This window comes from Leptinotarsa decemlineata, unplaced genomic scaffold (genome assembly GCF_025532065.1).
Source record: "Leptinotarsa decemlineata unplaced genomic scaffold, Ldec_3_MD MMD2_tig00026299_RagTag_RagTag, whole genome shotgun sequence".
NCBI lineage: Eukaryota > Metazoa > Arthropoda > Insecta > Coleoptera > Chrysomelidae > Leptinotarsa > Leptinotarsa decemlineata.
Window position 1 is genome coordinate 12,226,372 of NW_027412676.1, and position 25,201 is coordinate 12,251,572.

At 35.1% G+C, this 25,201-nt stretch overlaps 1 long non-coding RNA gene across 2 annotated transcripts in view; it reads left to right on the forward strand.

Moving 5' to 3' along the window:
* LOC141484912 (uncharacterized) overlaps positions 1 to 16,745 on the forward strand; it is a 39,676-nt gene extending 22,931 nt beyond the window's left edge. The window contains exons 3-4 of one of the 2 annotated variants that reach the window (XR_012466881.1): positions 14,450 to 14,696; positions 15,861 to 16,745. This is a non-coding gene — a long non-coding RNA (uncharacterized lncRNA). Of the gene's footprint in view, positions 1 to 14,449 lie in introns of both variants that reach the window. The other variant, XR_012466880.1, reaches the window with a different exon arrangement.
* The last annotated feature ends 8,456 nt before the right edge of the window (positions 16,746 to 25,201 follow it).

Below are 25,201 nucleotides of genomic sequence, written 5' to 3' on the forward strand. Positions count from 1 at the left end.
TTGTAAAGATGAGCTGGATAGCATGCATGTCCGCATTTTAGTTTCCGTCCGTAATTCATTTTTTTGTGCCATATTTCCGATGGGATTTTTGGTACTAAACGAGTATACTGTGTTGCAGAGTTTTTACAATACTCTTTCCATGCTGTTGCCCAATTTGGCTCAAACCTACTCTTTGCTAAGATTAGACATTCTTCAGCGTCACTTTCATTTTCAATACGTTGTCCTGTTCTGTAACCTGACTTTGCCAGTTCATCAACTTTCTCGTTGCCTATTAAGCCTGCGTGAGCTTTGATCCACATTAAGTTGATATCAAAATTAGCTTCATGAAGCCTGCTGATAAGAAGTTTCAATTCTAGAATATGCGGGCTGAGCTGATATGTAAGTATGTTGATAGGTTATGATATTTTTGATAGTACAGACAGTGAGTCAGATATTATTATTTTTTCAATACACTGTTGTTCTATATATTCAAGTGCTTTGATTATAGCAATTGCTTCTGCTGAAAATATGGAAGTGAGTTGGTTCAGTTTGAATATCCCACTCACATTCGCAATAGGAATATAATAGTGCATATTATAGTTTCTAGTTTCTTCATATTGTTTGAAAGTGTCTGTATATGCATGTGTACTCTGGAAATTTATTTATGTACCTCTTCAAGATGCACTTGTTTACAGTTGGTTCATCACTATACACAGGGGTTGTGATAGTGAATGAATTTAGGGCATATTGAAAGTCTTTATGTCGAAGAAAAGATAAATGAAACTTTCTATGTTTTTTAGCACTTTTATTTGTAACTAACGTTACTGCAGTTTCATCCTATTCGGACATTTTCAAACTTATACAATAAACTAACAATGATTCATTACATTCGCCATAATGAATCATTGTTAGTTTATTGTATGAGTTTGAAAATGTCCGTAAAGGACGAAACTGCAGTAACGTTAGTTACAAATAAAAGTGATCAAAAACATAGAAAGTTTCATTTCTCTTCTCTTCATTATGATTTCCTACCACGTAGTAACGGCTACATCAATCAATTTATCTTTTATGTCATTTATGCTACCTTTATTCGGGGTTTCCATTATATTATGTATGTTTCTATATGCAGTACATAGAGGCGGGGATGGTTTTTTCTCCCAATATTTATTGGTTAGGTCACACATGTTCAACTAGGCTACTTTCTGTATTATACCAGAATTTTTAATTTCCGATTTAATGATTAATTTTTCTGCCAAAAATTGTCTCCTTAATACAAGGGGTGGTTCTAACGCTTCTACACGTAACGGTTCGACGGGTGTTGAACACATAGTACCTAGACAGAGTATTAAAGCAGAGTTTTGAACAATTTCTGATTTTTTAAGAGTTGATAAGCGAGCAGATCCGTACAGCGTATTGCCATAGTCAATGATGGAACGAATGTATGCTCTGTAAAATAGCAGGCAAGTATGCGGGTCAGCCCTTCACCATGTCCTTCGTATTAACTTTGAAAAGTTGATTTCTTTTCGGCATTTTGTTGCGATGTGTTCAATGAAAGGTTTCCATGTGAGCTTTTTGTCTAAAATAATTCCAAGGACCTAATTATTGGCGACTCTGGGAGATCGGTATTGTTAACTGTGACGTTATTCATGTTTGGTAAATTGTGCCTGGTACAAAATGTAATATAGGTTTTTTCGGGGGTGAGGGTGAATCCCAATTGGAAGATATAAAAGTTGGGAGTGTTTTGCGTGTTCGGCGTGTTTTTGCTATCAAAAAAAAAATTGTGTCAAAGAATTTTCATCAAATTTTGTGTGAAAAATAGAAGTGAGTGCATAAAAATACTTGAAATGTTGGTGTTGGCATACGGTTATTGTGCAATGAGTCAGTAAAAAGTCTACAAGTGGTACAAGTTTTTCACAGAAGACATAGAAGATGTGAATGGCCGCGCTCGCCTTGGACGCCCCAGCATATCAACAGCTGATGAAAATGTTGAGAAAGTGAAAAAAATGGTTATGGAGAATAGACGAATCATTATTAGAGAAGTTGCTGAGGATGTCGTCATATTGCTCGGCTCATGACATGCACATTTTTCGTAAATTTTGGTTGTTGAAACACTTGGTTCCAGAATTGCTGGATTTTGACCAAAAAACCGTTACATTAATATTCCAAATTCGCTTGAAAGGGTCAAAACTGATGACGAATCATAGGAATATGGTTACTACATCGAAATCAAAGTTCAGTCGTCTCAATGAAAGAGCCTAGGAGAGCCAAGACCAAAAAAGTTTGATCAAATGTCGAGGATATAATCACTGTTTCCTTCAATTACAGTCAGAAGCTTTTGCCACATAGTTGTAAGGTGAGAAGGATTATCTTGAAGTTATGTGCCGCTTGCAAGGAGTCATACGACGAAAACGTCTGGTATTGTGGAAAAAAAACCTTTTGCATTACCATGAAAAACAATACCATACTCATGCTTCAGCCACCGTGTTCAACAGATTTGGCCTCCTGCAACTTTTTCCTGTTCCCATAAGTGGAAAGACCTATGAGAGGACGGTGTTTTGCGACAGTTGAAGAGATGAAAATCGAATCGCTGAGAAAGCTCACGAACATACCAAAAAGTGAACTGCCTCAATGACTGAAAAAACTTTGTTACAAGTGTATCTGAGGGGGACTGCTTCGTAGGAGACAAACGAATGATTGATGGATGAATGAATGTTTTTGAGAAAATGGTTTTTTGAGGAAATTGATTTTTTTAACAGACCTCATACATAATCGCTATGAAAACGCTTGAGGAAACTTATCATACAAGTGTATACAAGTGTTACGGTTTTTTGTGGTTTTGAAAACTGTCCAGTGAAAATCTCACACTAAAGTGTTATTTGAATACGGATACGCTTTCCACAACAGTCCAGAATAGTCTAGAATGATACAATATAATTGAAATAACTTTCTGTCGAGAAATACTTTGAAAACGTAAGTCAGCCACAACAATTTTTTGTCACTCTTGATGTCAAGAATTGAAATCTGTATGCACTTGAAATTATCTCTGAATTTTTTTTTTAATTACATTTATTTAATGTCGCATCAACCTCGACGGTTATTAGCGACAATTCAAATTTCATAGTACATTGATTTCTAACAATGAATTTTAATATACGGTGCAGCAGTTTTATACGTCTTTGAAAGGCAATTAGTTTTTCATAGTTACAATTTTGTCCTAACGCTGCTTCAATTGAAGGGGGGATGTCGTACTTGACTCTCTCGTTGTAGTGAGATGCGCACTCAGATAAAATATGTTTGATACTTATGGCACAGTCACAAACTTTTTTTTTATTTTTTTTTCTTGATTGGACATTTAATTAGCGAATGGAAATGAAAAATTGGAGATATAAAAATTAAATTCATTTTCCAAGTTTTCAAGAATATTTCAGATGATTTTGAATATCGAGGATGTAAAAGACATTTCAGTACTCCAGTATTATTAAAAAAAATTAGTATATTTTTCAAATTTCCAGTAGTTCAAAGATAAAATCAAAAGTTTCTATTCTGGTAATCTTCAAAATTCAATAGCTAAATGATCATTCGAAATGATTACGATTCACAATATGAGATTGTTTTCGGATATCTGAGATACCATTTTTTTTTTCATCGTATACTTGCACATATAGAAAATAATATAAAGTGAAAAACTTCTGAAATGAAGGATCCACACAGATTCATAGATTAGGCCTAGGAGTTTTATGGAATACAAATCACAAGAAGTATTTTGATTGAAGGCAACTCTCTTTCCGATATTTGCTACTCTGTGACTATCACTTTCATACCAGGTTAACAATCACCCCATAATATCAACTTCTACAATGTTACAATTTGAACGTGTGTATATGCTCACTACGAAATTCGAGATCTACGTTGACATTTTAGGATATCAACACCAAAAAAATTAGACTCAGCAAATCTGGACACTGAGTTGGACATATTTTAATTCAAATGTTCAAAATCAAAATCAAAAATCAAAAAATCTTTATTTCCGTAGACCTAGGGAAGGCATGGAAGAAGTCACATTACTCAGTACAACTACAATGAGGTCACAATCATAAAACAACATAATTATAAGATATGCTATATAACATTTAGACCATAAAAGGGATACGAAAATTAAATTTTAAAATTCCAAATCAGACTGAAAAAATTCATCAAGCGAATAAAATACTTTGTCACATAATAGTTTCCGAACTTTTTGTTTAAAGAGCTTTACACTAGTTATTTTTTTAATGGATATTGGGAGCTTGTTGTACAGTTTTATTGACATGATATGAGCTCCATTAGTGACCTTGGCTAACTTATGACTAGGAATTAAAATGTTATGGTTTTTTCTCAGGGTGAAGCCCGAAAGAAGACATGTATCATCTCTGTTCTGAAACTTGGAGCAATTTGATTTAACGTAGATTACGCAATTAAGAATATACATGCAAGTAACAGTTAATATATTCAACTTTGCAAAAAGTGGTTTACAGGAATCGAGTGGTTTTTTAAAACAAATTGTTCTAATAATCTTTTTCTGGAAAATTAATAAGTCACTGATTCTATTGCAGTTGCCAAAACAAATAATACAGTAATTGAGGGCAGAGTAAACATATGCATAATAGTAACTTTTAAGAATTTCAATAGACACAAAATTACGCAGATTCCATATAACGAAACAGTGTGTCGCTAATTTCTTCAGTATGAAATCAACATGATGATTCCAATTGAGTTGGGAATCAATAAAAACTTTTAAAAAATTTTTATAGTTTACCTGTTCAATACTTTCAATCTCAGACCTAACCAATACACTACAATCAGTTTCCTGAATTGTAAACAGAATGGTGTTGGTTTCAAGATTATTTAGAATCAAGCCATTTTTAGAACAAAAATTTTGCATGTTGGATACAGCATCATTTGCTCTTACTGACAATGTTTCACATTCCGAACCACTGACAGTAAAAGATGTGTCGTCAGCAAATTGTATAGAGCACTGTGGATGATTAATTTTTGAAAGGTCATTAACAAATAAAATAAATAGTGTAGGCTTGATGTTATCTTGAAAATACAACCTATACCATCATCATCACTCTCTCCATTGGATTGTTCAAATTTCATTTTCGTATAAATTCTCAGTAATAACAAAATGAAAGAGTATTTCGATAAATAAACTAAACTAAAAATTTCTACTGTTAAAATAAGGAAATGAACTGTTAGAAAACTAATTAACATTTTAATATATTTTGTATAGCAGTTGCTTGACTTCAATTGGATGAACTTCAATTTTCGGGTCTTCCCAGAGTCTCCATCTGCAATGTGTCTCCATGTTTCTGCTAACTTTTGATTCATAAGAAAGGACTCTCATAAACTATGAATACAATCATTCAAATTTTCAGCTCAATCAACTGAACAGTATCTTTGTGTGGTTTTCAAGAAATTTGTGACATGAATCTTCAAATTGACAGTTTTTCCATTCGAAAATACTGAACAAAGTGAAAACCACACTCAAATCGGTAAAGCCATTTTCGAAACTGTCGGGCATAGACGCACAGATAGGGAAATCAAACAGCGATCGGTTACACTTTTAATATATCTGAGGAATGAGCTGAAGAGAAAACGAAATGTTTTTGTCGTTTCTCACACTCTTCTTTTTCGGCGAAGTTTCATCCATGACGCATTGCTGCGGATCAGGAACTACGTACTATTGAACTTCAAAAAGGAGTAAAAATTCTGACTACTACCAAAAGTTGTGAATCCATGATGTGAATGGCTTCATGTAATTTATTATACAGAGTATATCTTGACGAGTTAACGCGATCTATATATAAAAAACTGAAAGTAGGGCGATTCTGAAAATTGATAAGATGAATGAAGAAATAATGGAGAATTCAACTGAAATATTTTCGTTGAGGTGAAGTTTCGGGTTTCACCGGAAGAGACGTCATCTTTGTTATTTTTAATGGCACATCCTGTATTTCACCTCATTTTTTAATTTTTCCCATGATTTAGATTCTAAATCATGAACCGTTTTCGAGTTATTCGAGTTTTTTTAGAAAAAGTGACAGATGCAGCCTCTCGAACATACGTCATTTTCATGTAAATTAACATTTTTAAAAATATGCTACTAGTGAATCGTGATCAATTGAAGGTTGAACGGATCACGCATCATTTTCACGTCCACTGAATAATTCACAAAGTGCGCCAAAATTAGGGTCCAATAAGTGAATGAGAAAAATTGAAAATCGCAATTTTTCCAAATGGGATCCCCCATTTTTTTCATCAAGGTTCAATTCTATTATGAAAATAAGCCCTAGTTATGATACACTTATCTATACCCAAAACTTATAATTCTGGAGATATTCCATTATATTAACATACTTTACCGAAATGTTGATATTTCTAATAGGCTGCTGTTCATCTCTCAACACAATGTTTGGTGACAAATGAAATAAAGTTGTTTATTGTCAGATTCATGCTCTCAGAAGGTACAATATGAATCGTTCTGGTTATAATAATCACGACTTCTTTAACTCATTGGTGATTTATGGTGAATGCAATAAGGTGTTAACAAGAACATGTGATGCTTATGCTACAAGGTATCCAGAAGAACTGAAACCATCTCCAGATATCATTGAAATATTAATCTTCAATCTTACGAACTTTGGATCATTCGAAAGGAAAATTATCAAAACTAAAACGGTGGTTGACAATGGAGATAATGCGATTACAGTTCTTGGGTACTTCACTGCTTTTCCAGAAGCATCTTTGAACCCGCATTCAGTTCGGGAACGTCAATTTCAAGACCGTTGGAATTTCAATGTTTACTGCGCTGTTAAAGACGACGCAATTGTGATGCTGCACTTCCATAACAAAAATTCAAACGGTTAGTTGAAAAGTATCGAAATTGTATTATTTCATTGGTTGAAAAAAATTAAAATACATCACTCAAAAAAATGGCATCAAAGTAGCTATGTAATAAACATTCATAACATCTAGAAAATACATGGCAGATCAACAGGTGTTTTATTTTCAGGTGAACGATACCTAGATATTTTAAAAAATCTCGATACGGATCATTTGGAAAACGGACGCTCGCTGACCATCGAAAAATTCGGTATCAACATAATGGAGCTCCTCCACATAATCATCAGATGGTGAACATGTATTATTAAGCCCAGTGGTTTGGAACCGACGGTCCTCAATTATGGCCACTGCGATCGCCCGATTTAACTCCAATGGATTTTTTTTATTCGGGGTTATATAAGAAACGAGGTGTATTCTAACAGGCCAACAACAAAAGAAGATTTCAAGCAGAGAGTTCGTACTACTTTCAACTCTATTCCACCGGACATGATAAGACGAGCTGTAGGAGACGTCATACGGAGAAGTATAAAATGCTCAGAAGTTGGAGGCAATGTATTTGAATATATGTTGCAATAAAAAAAGTGGTTGACAAAAGAGTCACATGTTCTTCTTTAGCATTGAAACTAAATTTGAAATTATTGTTTATTCTAATCATGTTCTTTGACTTGAATATGGGATTATTTTTCATGAGATATTCAATGGAAACTAGGCAACAAAGAAATTTTATCGGACAAAATTGGGGGTTAAAAACGTAATTCCTCGCGTGATAATAACTTCTATTGCGGAATATCACCAAAATTATAAGTTTTGGGTATAGGGAAGTGTATCATAACTAGGGCTTATTTTTATAATAGAAATGAACCTTGAGGAAAAAATGAGGGTTCCCATTTGATTTTTTATTTTTGTCATTTACTAATTGGCCCCTAATTTTTGCGCACCCTGTGGATTATTCAGTGGACGTGAAAATTATGCGTGATCTCTTCAACTTTCAATTATCAAGATTCACTAGCTGCATATTTTTAAAAATGCTAATTTACATAAAAATGACGTATGTTCGAGAGGCTGCATCTGTCACTTCTTCTAAAAAAACTCGAATAACTCGAAAACGGTTCATTTTGGGTACAGGGTATGATACATGAGTTAGAATCTAAATCATGGGAAGAATTCAAAAATGAGGTGAAATACAGGGTGTGCTATTAAAAATAACAAAGATGACGTCACTTCCGGTGAAACCCGAAATGTCAACTCCATTAGTTCTTCATCCATCCTATCAATTTTCAGAATCGCCCTACTTTCAGTTTTCTATACATAGATCGCGTTAACTCGTCAAGATATAACCTGTATATTATTATCCCACTATATTGCCTAATTCAGATACTGTTAATAAATTACATACATTTCATTGCGTAATTCTACCTTCGTTTTAATTTGTTATAAAGTGTGACAACCCTGTATTTTAGTCATTTTTGAAAGCAGATATCTGACCTTCTGAACTTTTGACCTTCATGGGCCGCACTTTTCGCAAAACTTAGCTCGAGTGACAGCCTCAAACCCAGCCTATGCGTTCCTGCGAAGAAGGGAAATTCTTGATATTCTGTTTTTCGTTGATGATACCAAAATAAGTTATTCAAAAAGTTGCTTAGAAATCTATTTTGTCACTACATACCGAACTCCAACCCAAAATTCGAATTTTGATTTTTTTTGTTATTTTCATATTCAAGTCCGATTTTAATAATAATAATCTTTATTTGAAATAGGTAATCCTAATCTACATTTACAAAGTATAATCTTATATATAGTAATTAGCAGCTCCTTCGATAGTATTAATATATTTGTTTTGTTTTAAATTTAAACGTACACACTATGTATTTACATTTCGAGTTATATTTTCCATTGTTTTGCTAAAAGAAAACCATTCAAGTATAGCCAAATACCATAATAATCATATATAATCCTACATATGAACCAATAAGAATGCTATCCCAATATACACTTATAGCCCGAAAGAAAATACATATATTGATATCATTCACGTACAGCCAAATACCACAATAATCATATACAAACATACATATGAAACCAATAAGTTATGCTAAATAAATTAATTAATTAATAAATGAAATTAAATAATAAATGGTTCTAAATAAGAAGCCACAAAAATGATAAATTCCTCATGGTGTAGGAATAAGAACGAAAAGCCTAAGATGGATTATGAAAAAATAAAAATTTTGAATGTTAGTTACTAAAAAGTCACAGAGACATCGATCAGAAATGAATGACAATTTAACAGTTCGTACTGGAACCTCTGGCGTAAAATTAATCTATTGAAAACACTTTCTCAGCACCAAAACAAAAATTACGATTGTTGCCTTTTATATTTCGAGATTAGAGAACAAAAACAAATATTAATCATGAAAAATCACTTTATTGCTTTTCAAAATATTCTCTATAAAATCTATATATACTTTTGCATGCGTTTGAACCAATAGTCGAAGCACTTTTGCAACTCTAATTGAGGTATCTCCACAACATTCTGAATGCAGCAACCGTTTCTTCAGGTGTCGAAAAACGTTGATCTCTCAGTTTTTTTTTACGTGCGGTAATAAAAAGAAGTCATTCGGTGCCAAGTCAGGACTATACGGTGGATGAATTGATGTTTTCGGTGCTCAAAAATGTAGTTGTTTGAGCCGATGTGTGAGAGCTCGTATTGTCGTGGTGAAGAGTGATCCGTCTTCAGAGGTTGGTTTTTCGGATTTCTTGGAAGACAACTGGCAAACAAATGGTTGTGTACCACTCATAATTGACTGTTCTGCGTTGTTCTAGTGGTACGGTTGCGAAATGTCCAGTTTTTCCGAAAAAACAGGCGACCATTTGCTTGGAAGTGCTTCGTGCGCGAACAACTTTTGTTGGATTTGGCTCATCATTTCCTTCGACCAATCAACACGAGCCTTTTTTTGAGCGATTGACAAATTGTGTGGGATCCAACGAGAACAAATTTTTTTGACAGTCAAATGTTTATGCAATATTGAATGTATGCTGGTCCCACTAAGGCAAGTAACACTAGACACAATACAACAAAATAGAGCAGCAGAGAGCAGAGAGTATCAGATGACTAAGTGAATAATATGGTTTTTAAAGCGGGAAACTAATATATTAAAGATTCGATAAAAAGTTAGCCAATAGAAGTGTTCCGGAAATAAAACTGTTATATTGTTATATGAATAATCAAATCCGTGACAGTTTTATCTTCCTCTTGAAGATGATCACTTGGTGATCGAAACACGTGTCGAGGTGTAAAAATAACGATTTGGTGTTGGGAAAAAACTCCAGTAATATTCATTACTACACCAAAGGTTCCAAACAGTATATCACAAGTACATTAACCTACAGTCTAAGTAATGAATGAATTGTTGTTTCAGATTATTTCAAAAACAGGTAGTTCAGCATAGGGTCAATAACATGTAAAATCTAGGTAATACTAACCGGTGTAGTTATATAATACTAACAGGAAGTAGTTAGGCCACTAGCATATAAAAACACTAACATAGTAGTAAAATGTATTCATAACGATCTCCTGAAAACGCTAACTTGATTAGCGAAACACACATCGAGAGACCGTAATTTTTGTTCTGGTGTTGGGAAAGTGTTTTCAAAAGATGAATGACAATTCACTTCCTAATATTATCTTTCACAACTTACCCGACCTCAATTATGATGGAATTTTCAATTATTTTTCTATTATTATTGGCCACTCTCCTAAGTTCTGGAATACTCATTTCACGGCAGGCCGTCCGTATTCTCTCACAGAGTTCTTGTCGATTTCCTGACCTAGAGTCGTAAATCTTATTCTTAACAGTTTCACTGCAAAAATATATTAGAGTTATGTCAGGCCAGCGAGGAGGCCATTGTTCATATGAGGTATTTCTACCAATCCAACGTAATGGAAAGTGTACGTTCAACCACTCCCGAACCATTCAAGAATTATGAATGGAATTTCCGTCTTTCTGAAAGTACATCTCTTGTCGCACATTGCGAAGTAGATTTTCAATGATTTCCCATAACTTATTATACAAAAAATTCAATAGTCGTTCAGCGTTCAGCGTTGGTGGTATTACTGAATGAAATCGGTCCAATGATTCTGTCGTCCAAAATACCACACCATTTTTCAACTTATTTAAGAGTATTAGTCCTTACAGTAGACTAGTATCTGCAATTTTGAGCAGATACTATTCCATTGGTAGTGAACGTAGCCTCATCAGTGAAAAAAGCTTTCTTTGGAAGTTTCTATCATTAAAAAAATTTCTTTGTACCCAATAGCAGTAATCTAATCATTTATATTCGTCACCTCATTTCAATATATGTAGAACTTTGGTTTAAAAGGTTGTAATAATGAGAATGACGATATTGCATCCAAAAGTATGCAAATTTGCCACCAGTCATATTCAATAGGAAATTAAAAAATTTTTCGTGCTAGGCTAGTACAGGAGACTAAATTTGATCAACTCATATTTGATGAAATAATAATTTTATCATTTCTGTAGATTTTTCTTCTTATCACAAGAAAACTCATATCACGAATTTTGGTTTGAAATTTGGTACGTGAGGTTGAAATTGATTTTTGGGCAACTTTATAGAATCATTTTGTTTGGTAAGGTTGATAAACCTTACGTTCACTTGGGATAGATACAAAATCAAACAATTTTTCACTTATAAATAATAGAATATTGCATCGGAAGACACTCAAATATAGTCATGAGACAATGTTCATTGTTGTTATGGTGAATTCCTTCCATCCTGTAAAACATCTCGACATTTTTCTGTTCGATCTGCGACACCCGACTCCGCACGAATGTGCGACGCAGAATTCAAAAAGGAGCAAATCTTCAAGCTGGTCGCAGCCAAGAGACTTCTCTGAGAATGGAATAATCCGAAAGAATTTATTATTCCATCACAATTCTGATTTATTTGGGAATTTGAATTTTTCATCGGATGCTCAGACCACGGGGCATGAATATTGTATTCACCACTGCCCCATTTGAACCACGGGAGACGAAATGGACGTGAATTCATATCCTTGAAGCGATTCGAGGTTTTCAATTCCAGAGAAATATGCACGATGGAGTTATATTGCATACAGGATGGAACTTACTGATATATAGAGTACAATGATTATGTTTATTGCCAAGCGATTTTTTACAACAGAAATATTTTCTTCTCCATTATTTTATAGAAAGTGGGAAATTTTCGAAGGAAAATCTCATACGATAATGATATTTGACACAGAGATGTGTCACCCATTTGAATGTTCCATGACATGAATGTAAAAACATGGACTCTGCAAACCAATATGTACGACACATAATGTATTGAACTCGCATAGCCCTCAAGAAATTTTTAAACCATAGACACGTGTTTTGGCCCATCATCAGTATTGCGCAGTCAAGTGTAAGGATGGGCAACATTTGGTTACCAAAAGAAGGAAATACAAGGGCGCAGAGCCACCAGCAGGAACCAGCCACACATTTGTGGTTTCAGTTCATAAATATAACTATATCAAGACACTCAATTACCTTCATATTTGTATTATTTCCTGGACCCGAATGTCACACAGATAGCTATAGCTGCCTCTGTGATGATTTTGATAGTTTTCTTGTGAACACAAGATCTAATAACTGAAACCACTTATGTGCGGCTGGCTCCGGCTGGTGGCTTTATTCGTTCATATTTTTTTTATGGCAACCAAGTATTGCCCATACTCACACTTGGCTGTACCATACTGAACCTGGGCCAAAAGCCCAAAACACGTGTCTATGGTTTGCCACTTTCTTGATAGTCATGTGGAATTAATAACTTTTGTATCTATATCAAGAGAGCCAATAACCTTCATATCTGTATTTGTCAGTTTAGTAGAGCCAAGAAGATGATGGCGCCATTATTGAATCTGTTCATACGCAGGTAATAATAGTTAGGTATATTTACAGGTAGACTTTCGAAAAATGTATTGATACCTGACATTTTTCAGGTAGATTTATTGGGTAGACGAATAGGTACTAGGTTATAGTGTATAAGGTTATAATTTAAAAGTAACTCATAGTTACTTAGAAGCTATTGTATAGCGAATCACGTGTCGCGGTTTTAGTAAACCCCTTATAGTGAAAATCATAGAATAAACTCTATTGATAAGTGTTTTATTCAATCTCTCAGTAAGGAATGAAGGTAATATAGGGACAAAAGACACCCATGACATTGAGAAAATAGGGGGGGGCAGTTGCTGACCTCAGGGGGTAAAGTTTCGGTTATGATTTCCATATCAGAATTAGTCTGCCTAAAAATAAAAATCGACACGTTTTTTGGAATTTTCTATTAAATGTCCGTTTCTGACTTACAGGGGAGGTCAAGTTTTCGTTGGAACGCCCTATATATAATATACTGGATGTCTCATGATGAATTCTCATTTTGAACTATTTGGAGAAAATCAGTTTTAATAGCTTAGATGAATGACCACCTATGGGGTATTTAGCATACAAATAATTGTTAATAGCAATTTGATATCCACACTGACGCGAATGGGCAAGAAACATTGTTGTGTGACTTGTGTAAGTTGAAATGTCGGGAAAAATAATTGGATTGCTTAGAAACATAACAGTAAAGCTCTATTATTACTCTCTATAATTCTTCCACCTCATAAAATCCAAATATAACTAGAAAATCTCTGTTTCAATGAATATCACGCTTGACCAACGATATCAACATGAACTGGTGAAATTTGAAAACAGGGAAGAATGATCACACAGGCATTCCTTCAAGAGTATTGCCACGTGTGGAGTTGCAACGAATTATTGAAAATCATTTGGCGATACAAAACAATTTTTAAGCACATCGCACTAGTTTAGATTCTCTAATTTATGATTCAGTGTTAGGAATCACACGTTGAAAGGTAAGTCCTTAGCTCCCACAAGTTTCTCAACTTCTGAGAGTTGTTGTTCGTATGGGGGCGACAGCTGATTAACGTGAAAAACAGATTTCAAACAGATTTTTTTCAATATGATTGTGTGAGGACTGGTGATAGTAAAAATATTGTTTCATAATCATCCTTGTTGAAAGTATTCATCTTCAGTACATAACTCTTGCATGTTAAAACTTTATTACATGAGTTAGGCCATATTTCCTTCAACTACGGATAAAATGAGACCATGGAATTTCGAGTTCATGAACTAAAACTCACTTGCGGTTCAAATCCCGTGGGAAAATAGATTCCACTACCTTTTAGATATAACAAGTAATTTAAGGCATTAGAGAATTGAGGCGGAAAACGACAGTGGGAGTAGATTCTATTCCAGTCAAAGCCCAGATTCATATGATGAAATGCTTAAGTGCATTCATTCCATAATTTTCTGAATGATAATTGACAGCTTTATTTCATTTGGAAAATAAAATAGTCAAAAATAATAACCTCGTTTTTTATCCAAACATTTTACCAAACTCTTTTGTCTCAAGCCTAACTGATTAAAATGAAGTAAACGCTTAAGTAAATTACTAAAGAAAAGAATAAACTTATTTATAACCAAATACGAATTGATTTCAGATAGACAATTGGACTTCAAAGAAAAAACCTCAACCGAAGACGCAATTCTTGAACTGACAGAATTAATACATAAATCCTTGGAGAAAGGAAAGCCTTCTTCATGTCTATTTATAGACCTAACGGAGGCTTTCGATACTGTCGATCATCAACTACTCCTACAAACTTTAGAAAATAATGGTATCAGAGGGAACTGCCAAACGCTTTTTGATTAGCAATCAAAAACAAATTGAATGTGGAGTCCCACAAGGTACGGTACTGAGTTCTCTGCTTTTCAATTTATATCTAAATGAATTATTCAATTTGGACAGCGTTGGGAAAATAATTGGATATGCAGACGATACTGCGATATTCTATGAGGCAGACACTTGGCTTGATTTGAAAAAGAACGTAGAAAAAGACTTCCACTTGCTCAAAAAATGGTTTGACCACGTGAATCTGCAAAAAAACTAATTTTTTTCCTTTTAGCTGCAATCTATCCAATGATTGTCCATTTGAAACTCTTGATGTCGGCGAACAAGAAGAAACAATAAAAATATATTCCCTGATAGAAATCAAATACTTGGGCATCTACCTAGATAGAAACTTAAGGTGGGACTCTCATATTAAATATACAATGAAAAAACTCTCATGGTCACGGACCATGCAGAGAAGGGGATCCAAACTCCTGACGACTTTACAGGCTGTATCAAGCACCATTCTGTCATGTAGACACTCCAAATTTAAAAGTCCACGGCCTCCCTGTTGTCGGGGGAAGTTCAACCGTGGAACGGACGATTTGGGATGCAAACTCCTATAGAGCTGCATTTTTCGGGTCTTTACGTCGAGTTGATACAGCTCCTCCCGAGTCCACTCCACTACTCTCAACGAGTAGAGTAAGATTGGAACGGCAAGCATATTTGTTGCAGCAACTTTGTTCTTGCCCGACAGTTCCGATAACCAGATCTGTCGGAGTTTGTACTGATACTTGCCGCGGAGAGAGTTTTTCACTGCAGTTACCTCTTGTGAGTGGCGTTGTTCCACCCCGAGGTAAGTATACGTCTCTCCGGCAGACACAGTTGTTCTTTTTAAGAACACAACAGAAGCAGGAAACTCATTTAGGCGTTATCTAAGCGATATCTGTGCGAAAGTAGCAATTAACATTGGATTTGAATCGCTGGAGATCAAATCGATTGGAAAAATATCCTCAGGAAGTTTATTCCATATAGACGCAATTCTCCAGATGGAAGAGTACTTGAAGAGCGAAAATCAAGGTGTACCGAGTTGAACCTCAAAACGATGAGCACCCACAGTTCGTCGCATATTTCTGAAATGTACCGCTCTTGGTGGAATAAAATGTGCCAAGTCACTTGAACACTTTTCATGAAAGTATCTATAAAAGAGAGAAATCTCTAACCTTTCTCCGATGTTCCAGGCTATCAAGGTTGCACGTGATGTTGCGTCTCCTGTCAGACAGATGACTCTTTTCTGGATGGAATCCAGCAACTTCAGGGTATGTTTGGGGGCAGAGCTTCATACATGAGAACAATATTCAAAAAAGAAGGTTTGATCTGAGCTTTATAGAGCATCAAAAGTTGCTGAGGTATTCCAAGCTCTTGAGAAGCAGCCATTGCAATTCTACACATATCGCAGCAGATAGCGGATTTGTCTGACCAGAGATTATTACTTCCGGTTCGAAGACATTCATCTTTTTGGAGAAAACCGATGCCTGGGTTTCTAGATCCTCATTAAGATATACAACCTCCCGCTGCCGGTGAAGATGTGCCTCCGTAGACGATGTCCTGGAATCCCAATGGAATGACGAGACAAGTGTCCAGTCGTCAGCAAAACAATACATTGGACTCTTGGTTTTATTCAATTAGTCATAACTCTGAGAATATTATCACTTCCATTGTCATAGAAATCGCTCTAGGAAAAATGTTCAAATTTCTAATCCTCATTATTTTCAGCAAATGGGTACACCCGTTTGCACATACTTTGTTCCTGCCCCTCTGCGAGTTTGGTTGAACCACATTCTTACCATCTGTCCTGAAAGATCACTCGCCATATGAATTAATCGGCTTCTTCAAGAATCTGAGTTTATTTGGTCGAGTTTGAATAGGTGTGAGTCACAATAAATCCTTGCGGGTTGCGGTGGAGGGTCGAATAGGCCCACTCACTTTCAACCCAACCCAACCTTACCCTCATTTCCTGATTCAGTCCTTGCCAGAAGATGGTGAATTCTCATTCCGAAACATGGTGACTGTATTTCAAATTCGAAATCAGTTATTGGAAGATACTGAAAATCATATCAATCTGGCTCAAACAATGACTGCGAAAAATAAGTATTTCGCCTCAAACCATAATAACCAGATAGTTCAGCAAAAATCCTATACACTTCCAGATTTGGAAGTGTAGTATTGTTTTTACTTTCACTTTTTTTTTACTTCCACTTTTTTTTCATTTGTGAAATTATAAAACAATGATAAAAATAAAAACAACAATAAAAATTAGTTGGCACTCCGGGGCGACTTCATTGATTCCAGTGGCGCATTTGCTTTTTCAGCTGCAGGAAAACCCGGCAAAACCTGCAGCACCATATCATCGAAGATCTTGATCAGCCAATGTCCTCTCTCTCATAAAACACAATGTAGGGTGTCTCCAGAGGCTCCAATAGATTCAAAACATCGCCAGAACACTTAGTGACACGACTATCGTCATTTATATATTAATATCACTTTCATAATTTGTCATCTGAGATATGGAAATATGGATTCTTGGGTGATTGTTCGCCGTGCATTATTGAAAATTGAATTATTCAACCTAACAGTGTAAGACTTCATTTCGAATATTCATTGAATACATTATCATGGATTTTCATCAAGTATCGTCCATAACATACCAAGTTTTCATTTCCGATATGGCCAATGTTCTATTCTCATTTTTCCAACATACAAAATCAAACGACACTCCGTTCACAGAAGTAATATAACGAATATTTTCCTGAAACGATAAACACGATATATTATACACTCAATATTGAACTAAGTGCATGTGATGAGATGTATGTCATCCAAATATATGTTCTGACAGTAAATCGTTTTCATAGTTGATATAGATAAGCCCCAACAATTGCCTGACAACATGAAGCCAAACATACACTCCATATCATGTGAAAGCTATACTTTGGGGTACATTACTCTAATGTGAAATTCAGAACTGGAAATAGAAATTTTCGTCTTCAGTGCAATGCAAAAATATCAATGAGAAGCGATATTTTATGTATTGTCACAGAGTTTATCAAATTGAGCAAGGAGTTATTCGGTGAGAGTTTGACTGATATATCAACCATTAAGAAGTGATGTAACTTTTTGGATAAATTTTGATAGCATTACAGGGTAGATAAGGTTACCAAATAATAGATACTTTCGCAGCAATGTGAATCGAATCAGCGACAATTTGATGAATGTTCGTTTTACAACAATCATTCGAAAAATGCATTCTGAATATGTCATTTTATTTTATATCCTCCTGCTGTGTATCGATCACTGTGATTTAAAATATTTTTATTCATTCATTTCGTTCATTCACCCAAATAGACCACATTTGTTTGAGTATAGGTATGATCCTGATAATTATAAAAAAAATAAAAAGAGTTACTTGGTGACGGGATCCTACAAAGATATTGCAACAAGTTGTATAATGACATTTTTCTTTAGGTTTCTTAGAAAATCATTTCAATCTATATCAATGATTACATCTGATTCATTTGCAAAATGGGGCACATAGAAAACAAAAATTATGTATATAAAACATTGCATTTATTTACATCACTTTAAAGTTATTTGAGTTCATAAAATCCAGAAAACTAGTTATTACGCTACTTGAAATACTGTCTTAATTAATGAATTAATTAATTATGAATGATATTGCTCATATTGAAATTTTCTTTCAGGAAAAACATTAAGGCCATATAAAGTATGTTCACATCCACATACCCTTAATTCAATCATAACTGCTTCAAGAGTTGTACTGTCACTTCGAACATACAGGGTGTAAACTTGTGTCCGGAAATGCTTCGTTTCGAAGATACAGCATGTTGGAATTGAATTTTTCGTACGTATTTTTCAAATAACTTTTGCAAAAAAATAAGTTATCGGCACGAAATTCGGAACCCAATGTTCTTTGACGTGGGAAATCCTAACTTTTTGAATAGTACACTTTTGGTACTTTTCATAAAAAAACCTAATACCCACACCTTCTCCAAGTAAAAAAGTGCACTTTCCCAACGACGCTGGAGGTGATCATTTTTGAAATATTCACAATTTTCTATATCGATACATATACCTGAGTTCCTAGGGCGCTGAGTGAAGTTGCTGAGAAAATTACACAAATTAGGTGACTGGTGGATCTCGTCAAAATGAACAACTTTTTTCAAAATGTTTATTGAAAAATCATTTATTCTCGAGATAAATTTTGTTGAAATTTTTCAAAACATGGTTGGTTTTTGTCAAAAATGTTTTGCGCTTTCATATAGTTATTCTTCAAAATATATTTCATCCAATTTAATCAAATAACGATGCCAAAAGGCAGGGATTTTGTATGAAATAAATACTCGGTTGTTTTTTACTCCTTTGCATGTACTCGCACATCATTCATTCATATGCCAGTAATCATATTCAGAGTGCTACACTTTGCTAATTTGAGACTTGAGAAATAGTATAATGCCTGTTTCAAATATTCTGTAACAGTGTTGCGACAAAAGATTTCTCTAGCCTACGAAATCAGAAATACACCACCTGAATTCAAACTTCAGAATTCAAAATTCAAATGAAAAATTTCAGTGAACAATCAGTTTCATAAAATACCTTAATATGCGTCTCATGTTTTTTCTATTTCGATCTTCAATAAATTATTGAAGTCTTGATGATTGAAATATTAGTATTTTCAAGAGAGGTTATTTTATGAGATAGAACTATTTAGAAAATGAAGACAAAAAAATTTCCGAATGAAGAAAAAATTTCGAATATTGATAAAAACATCACATAAAGTTGACATTCACAGAAGTTTTTACTGGAAGGGAAAATCTATCAGAAATGAACTGCTTTTGTCTGTGAATCCTGAAAACAGCTGAGAATTGTTTGTTACTACATTTAAATGAATTTCAGATGATTTCAACTAATGCATTTTTCCAATAATGATTCTGCTAATAATATAAGTATTACTGAAACCTTGGATTTTGTCTGATTTTCATTCGACATAATAACATTTCTTGACAGCAGATGTAGTTAATTGCCCTCCATAATTGATTTTACTAAAAAGTAGAGATCCGTGGATGTCAGAAATAACAATTTTGGACGGATGTGATAGTTAACCAAACTTTCCAAGAGCATATCGTATTTTTTATTTCCTACATCTACTTAATTTTCAGTTTTTGATGAACATATTTTCAACTCTGCAGTTCCGTTAGTGAATGTCTCTTTCATCACTGTATCAACTCAATGAGTTTCTCAAACAATCCAAGGTAAATGTATTGGACTCGATATCAAATCACCAAGAAAAAATGTCCATTTGAAAAAATGCATAAATGTTTTTTCCAGGCATGTATATATTGTTTTACCTTCATATTATTTCGCGAAATCAATCAATAAGACTCCCATTTTCCATACCGCCCCCTAAAATATAATATATTGTTTTCTGATTTGATTGACATCCAAAATATAATAACTTCAACAGCATTCAGAGAAATCTCAGGAAGACGCTCTGCGGTGTTCGATCAAATCGAATTCTTCTGCCACGACGGATTCCATGGAGACTCAGCCTATAAACAAGCGAATACAATGAAATATCGCATGAGCAAATATTGAGGAACCCCCTTACCAAGAGCTCCCACTTCGTTATTCATTATCGTATGGAATATTGTTCGTTTGAATTATTCCAATACGGATGCCTATTCATCACCCGAGGGAAGCGATTCAACCTGCGGAATTATTTCCTGGAATAACGAAATGGCAATAATCTGGGCTCTGTAACAAAGGATTGTTGAAATCACATTGAACACCATATCACAAGTAGCTTGAGTACAAACAATCATCCAGACAGAATTAAGACTTGAGTTGGAGTTAACTATCCGACTCAATTTGTATTTTTTTTCAAATCAATTTAATAATAATAATAATAATAATAATTCGGGATAGACAAATATGCAATGGTCCATCTCAAAAGAGGACGATGCGGGGACTACGGAGAGGATGTGCAGCTCGTAGATGGAAGAATCTTATATACCATCTGGATGCCTGAGAGACGTATACTCACCTCGGGGTGGAACAACGCCACTCACAAGAGGTAACAGCAGTGAAAAACTCTCTCCGCGGCAAGTATCAGAACAAACTTTGACAGATCTGGTCATCGGAACTGTGGGGTAAGAACAAAGTTGCTGCAACAAATATGCTTGCCGTTCCAATCTTAGTCTACTTGTTTGGAGTAGTGAAGTAGACTCGGGAGGAGCTGTATCAACTCGACGTAAAGACTCGAAAAATGATGGATCTCTATAGGAGTTTGCATCCCAAATCGTCCGTTTCACGGTTGTACTTCCCCCGACAACAGAGAGGCTGTGGACTTTTGAGTTTGGATTGTCTGCATGACAGAATGATGCTGGATACAGCCTGTAAAGTCATCAGGAGTTCGGATCCTGACCATGAGAGAGCAGGAATTGGAGCATTTCTTTTTAGGGCAGCTGATGGACTCGGTATAGTTTTCGACACTGAACGAGGTGACCACAACTCTGTCACCGAGTTGGAACCTGTTCAGCAAAAAGCTCAGATGAAAGCCACAGAGATCACTTTACTTCTGCGGAAACACAAGAATAAGCCAATGCATGGGGTCTCCTTCGATAACATTGGAGACCTTGGCTTATCAAAGCGCCTGACCTTCGCTTTTCTCAGGTCGAGTGGGCTGAAGTCGGAAACTGGGAGGTTCATCATGGCTTGCCAGGATGGTGTCTCCAACAGCTTAGTCTACCGCAGTCGCGTGATGGGTATAGAGGTTCCTGACACAAGGTGCAGGGCCTGCCGCGAGGCGCCCGAGACCCTAATGCACTTGCTATCAGCATGTCCAGCATATGCGGTCTCGGCCTACATCCATCGATATAACGCGGCCCTAAGAGTGCTATATCACCATCTACACTCTTACGGTATTGACGAAACACCGGTGTTGCCCTACGCTCCGGGTGATATTGAATCCGTTGTGGGCAATGAGAAGTGCCAGATTTATTGGAACTATTCGTTTCCCACCCTCAGGCTCATACAAGCTAATAAGCCTGATGTGGTCCTTCTCGACCACCAGAGCAAAACGATATTTGTCTTGGAGTTTTCAGCTTCTGGCGGGACGAATATCATCAGAAAAGAGGAGGAAAAACGGATGAAATATCGAGATTTTCTCTTCGAACTCCGCAGACTCTATCCAGATCACTCTGTCAAGATGGTTGTTCTTATTATTGGAGTCATTAGTGGAATGATGTCCTCTTTACTCTCGAATCACAAAATCATACCGGCTTGCCGCACTAAGGCAGAAATCTCAGCCGCACAGATGCAAAAGGCTGTCATTCTTGGATCACTGCCCTTGCTCAGGGCACATGATTCTTGGGCCAGGGCACATGATTATTGGGCTCAATGATCACTCATCCCACGGTGTGGTGTATAAAAGGAATAAAAGAGGAGTAGTTCTTAATGTTTACAGAATGACTTGAATTTTTGCAATTTATGCGAGACTTCAGTTGCACGATTGCTGTTTTTCATATAGCCAGTTACGAGCCTGAAGCTTGAAAAGTGGCAGTTTTAATTTTTTTAAGGTGTGTGGGAAAACTATTGTAATGAGTGTAGATAGCACAGTGCTGTGCTGTGGTGAAAGGCAGTTATTGTATTATTGTGTCGGATATTCACTTCATGTTCATTTTCACGAAATCGAACTTCATCATAAAGATACTGCGGTGATTTGTTGATGATTATATTGTGAAATAAGGTTAGAGATTGCAATAAGACTGAGAAAGCTTATGAGAAATATGCTGGAACTTACGGATGCCATAGATGTAGCGTAAACACGAATTTTGGACTTTTTGTATCCTGCACAAATCTAGACAATCCAAACAGGGAAAATATACAGGTGAACAGTAGGTGAACTGTGAAAGGACAAGAGTCTGGCATAAACTGGTTTTTGTTTGAGTATTTAGGTATACTCGGGAAGGGGAAATTAATCTTTAGTTCGCGTAAGCTATAATGAAACTTGCTTTTTGAACCTGAAATTATTATCCAACGTCAAACCAAGATCTGTTGCCTTCGGTACTATATTTAGAGTTATACCATTCAGAGAAATATTTACTTGAGGTAAATACCTTTGGCATTATAACTTGGGACCAAACATAAGAACCTGCATTTTATTAGGATTGAAATGAATAAAAACACCTTTGTCAATTTACCACTAGTTGATTTTATTAATACGACCGGTTTCGGGTTTGACCTCATTACCAAGTATGAAACTGGTATGTGAAGATTGAAAACTTGGTTTTATCAGGAGTAAGGAGAGGTATTTGATAGACAGGTAGTTGGGCGAACCAAAATGCCAACTTCAAAATTCACCACTGAAATTCTAGGGGTTGATCATTTGAGGGTATATATTTCTGGTTTTCAATTGATTTGTTAATTTTCATGGCTTCCAACAAATTCATTTTCTTACCTTTATTACATTATGTGTGGGATTTCGAGGTTATCTTTATTTATTTTGTGTTTTGATTCTTGAAGATGTTCGTACATTGTAGATTTTTCGTCCAAACAGACGTGTTCACACAGCTTAATGTCAAAATCTCTACCAGTTTGGCCTGTATATACTGCAAAGCATTCGCCACACTCTATAGTTTATACATTTGATTTTTTCATTCAATCCAGTGGGTTTTGCATTAAACAGGGTTCTACCTGAATTATTATCACTAATGAAAGCTGTTTATATTTTATATTTGGAGAAATAATTTTGAATATTTTCTGAAAGTTTACTTGCCTAGTTGATGCTACTATACTTGACTATATTGTGTTCTCGGCAGTTTGGGTATAATTTACTCATAAATGTTTTGTGAGTTCTACCTGACATTATCTTTTCTATTAGAGAAATTGGTACCTGATTGTTTACTGCCATTTGCTTAATTATTTTCAGTTCATCTTGGATATTCTTTTCAGGTAAAGGGATTGCGGAAGCTCTGTTTATCATCGATCTAAATGCGGATAACTTATATGAGAGTGGACTGAAAGAATCAAAGGGAATTGTGCAGTCTGTGAACATGTTTTTCCGGAAGATATTGAATTGAAAACCGTTATTGACACTTGAAATATTCGAATCTAAGAAGTTAAGCTCCTTGTTTTGTTCGATATCTACTGTGAACTTTTGTTATACAGACTATTGAGAAAGTTTAAAAATTGAATAATTTGTCTGTTTGAACCATCAAAACCAATTAGTATGCCATCAACATATCTGAACCAAAACACAATATGTTTCTGAGAAAGGGGGTTATTGGGGATGTAGGTATTTTCTAGTGAGTTCATTGAAATGTCTGCCAGAATGGTGAGTAGTGAGCCCATAGGGAGACCTGAGTTTTGCAGATGAACATTTTATAAAATCCTACACATATGTAATAAAAGAAAGAAAATGAATTCCTTGGAAGCCACGGAAATTAACAAATCAATTAAAAACCAGAAATATATACCCCTAAATTAGCAACTCGATTTATGTATGTCTCCTCTCTTAAATTTACAAGTTGAACAACCTTTAGAATTTCAGTAGTGAAGTTTAAAGTTGACATCCTGGTTCGCCCAACTACCTGTCTATCGAATACCTGTCCTTACCCGTGATAAAACCAAGTTTTCAAACTTCAAATCTCAGTTCTATACTTGATAATGGGGTCAAACCCGAAACCGGTCGTATAAATAAAATCAACTAGTGGTAATTAGACAAATGTGTTTTTATTCATTTCATTAAAATAGATATGTAGAAAATATAGAGAACTTTCTTCTATATACAAAGTGAAAGGAAAACCCTTTTGAAACTACTACTTTCACATGAGCATTTAATTACACGAAGAAAGGAAAAATACTTCTCTAAATAACTGCTTCAATATAAACACTAAACTATATAAAAATAACTTTTTTCATTCAGTTTGTACTACAAATATTCCTGCTTCATCTTGCAATGTTATCAAAAATAGTGCTGATGTATGATAAGACAAGTACTATGCCCCAAAACTTCGGAGTACATAACCGGAGATGAAAGTATTCTATGTGAGTGAAATTTGATGTTGATACATAAAGTTTTCTGATTCTACTCCTTAAAATGAAAAAATTAGATAAAACAGCGACAAACAAGACATCCGTGATTCGATTATCAACAACAAGCGTGGGTCGTGGATTTTGGAGTATGAAAATAACAAAACAGAAAAAAATATGACTATCCTAATGACTTTTTATATAGAAACTCTTGAATTTTTCACCCTAGAATGCTTTTCTTCATGAGTATAGCTATTGTACAATACAAGAACAAATCTAATTCGAACCTATCAATCCACAATTATGATACAAGAAACAATAAGGATATTATGATACCCTTCAAGAAAAAAGCAATAGGACAAAAAAATTCGAATTATTTAGGGCCTAAAGTTCACAAGTCATTATCACAGGATATACAAAATGGACCAAACTTCGATAAATTCTAAATAAAATTGAAAATTTTGTTACTGAA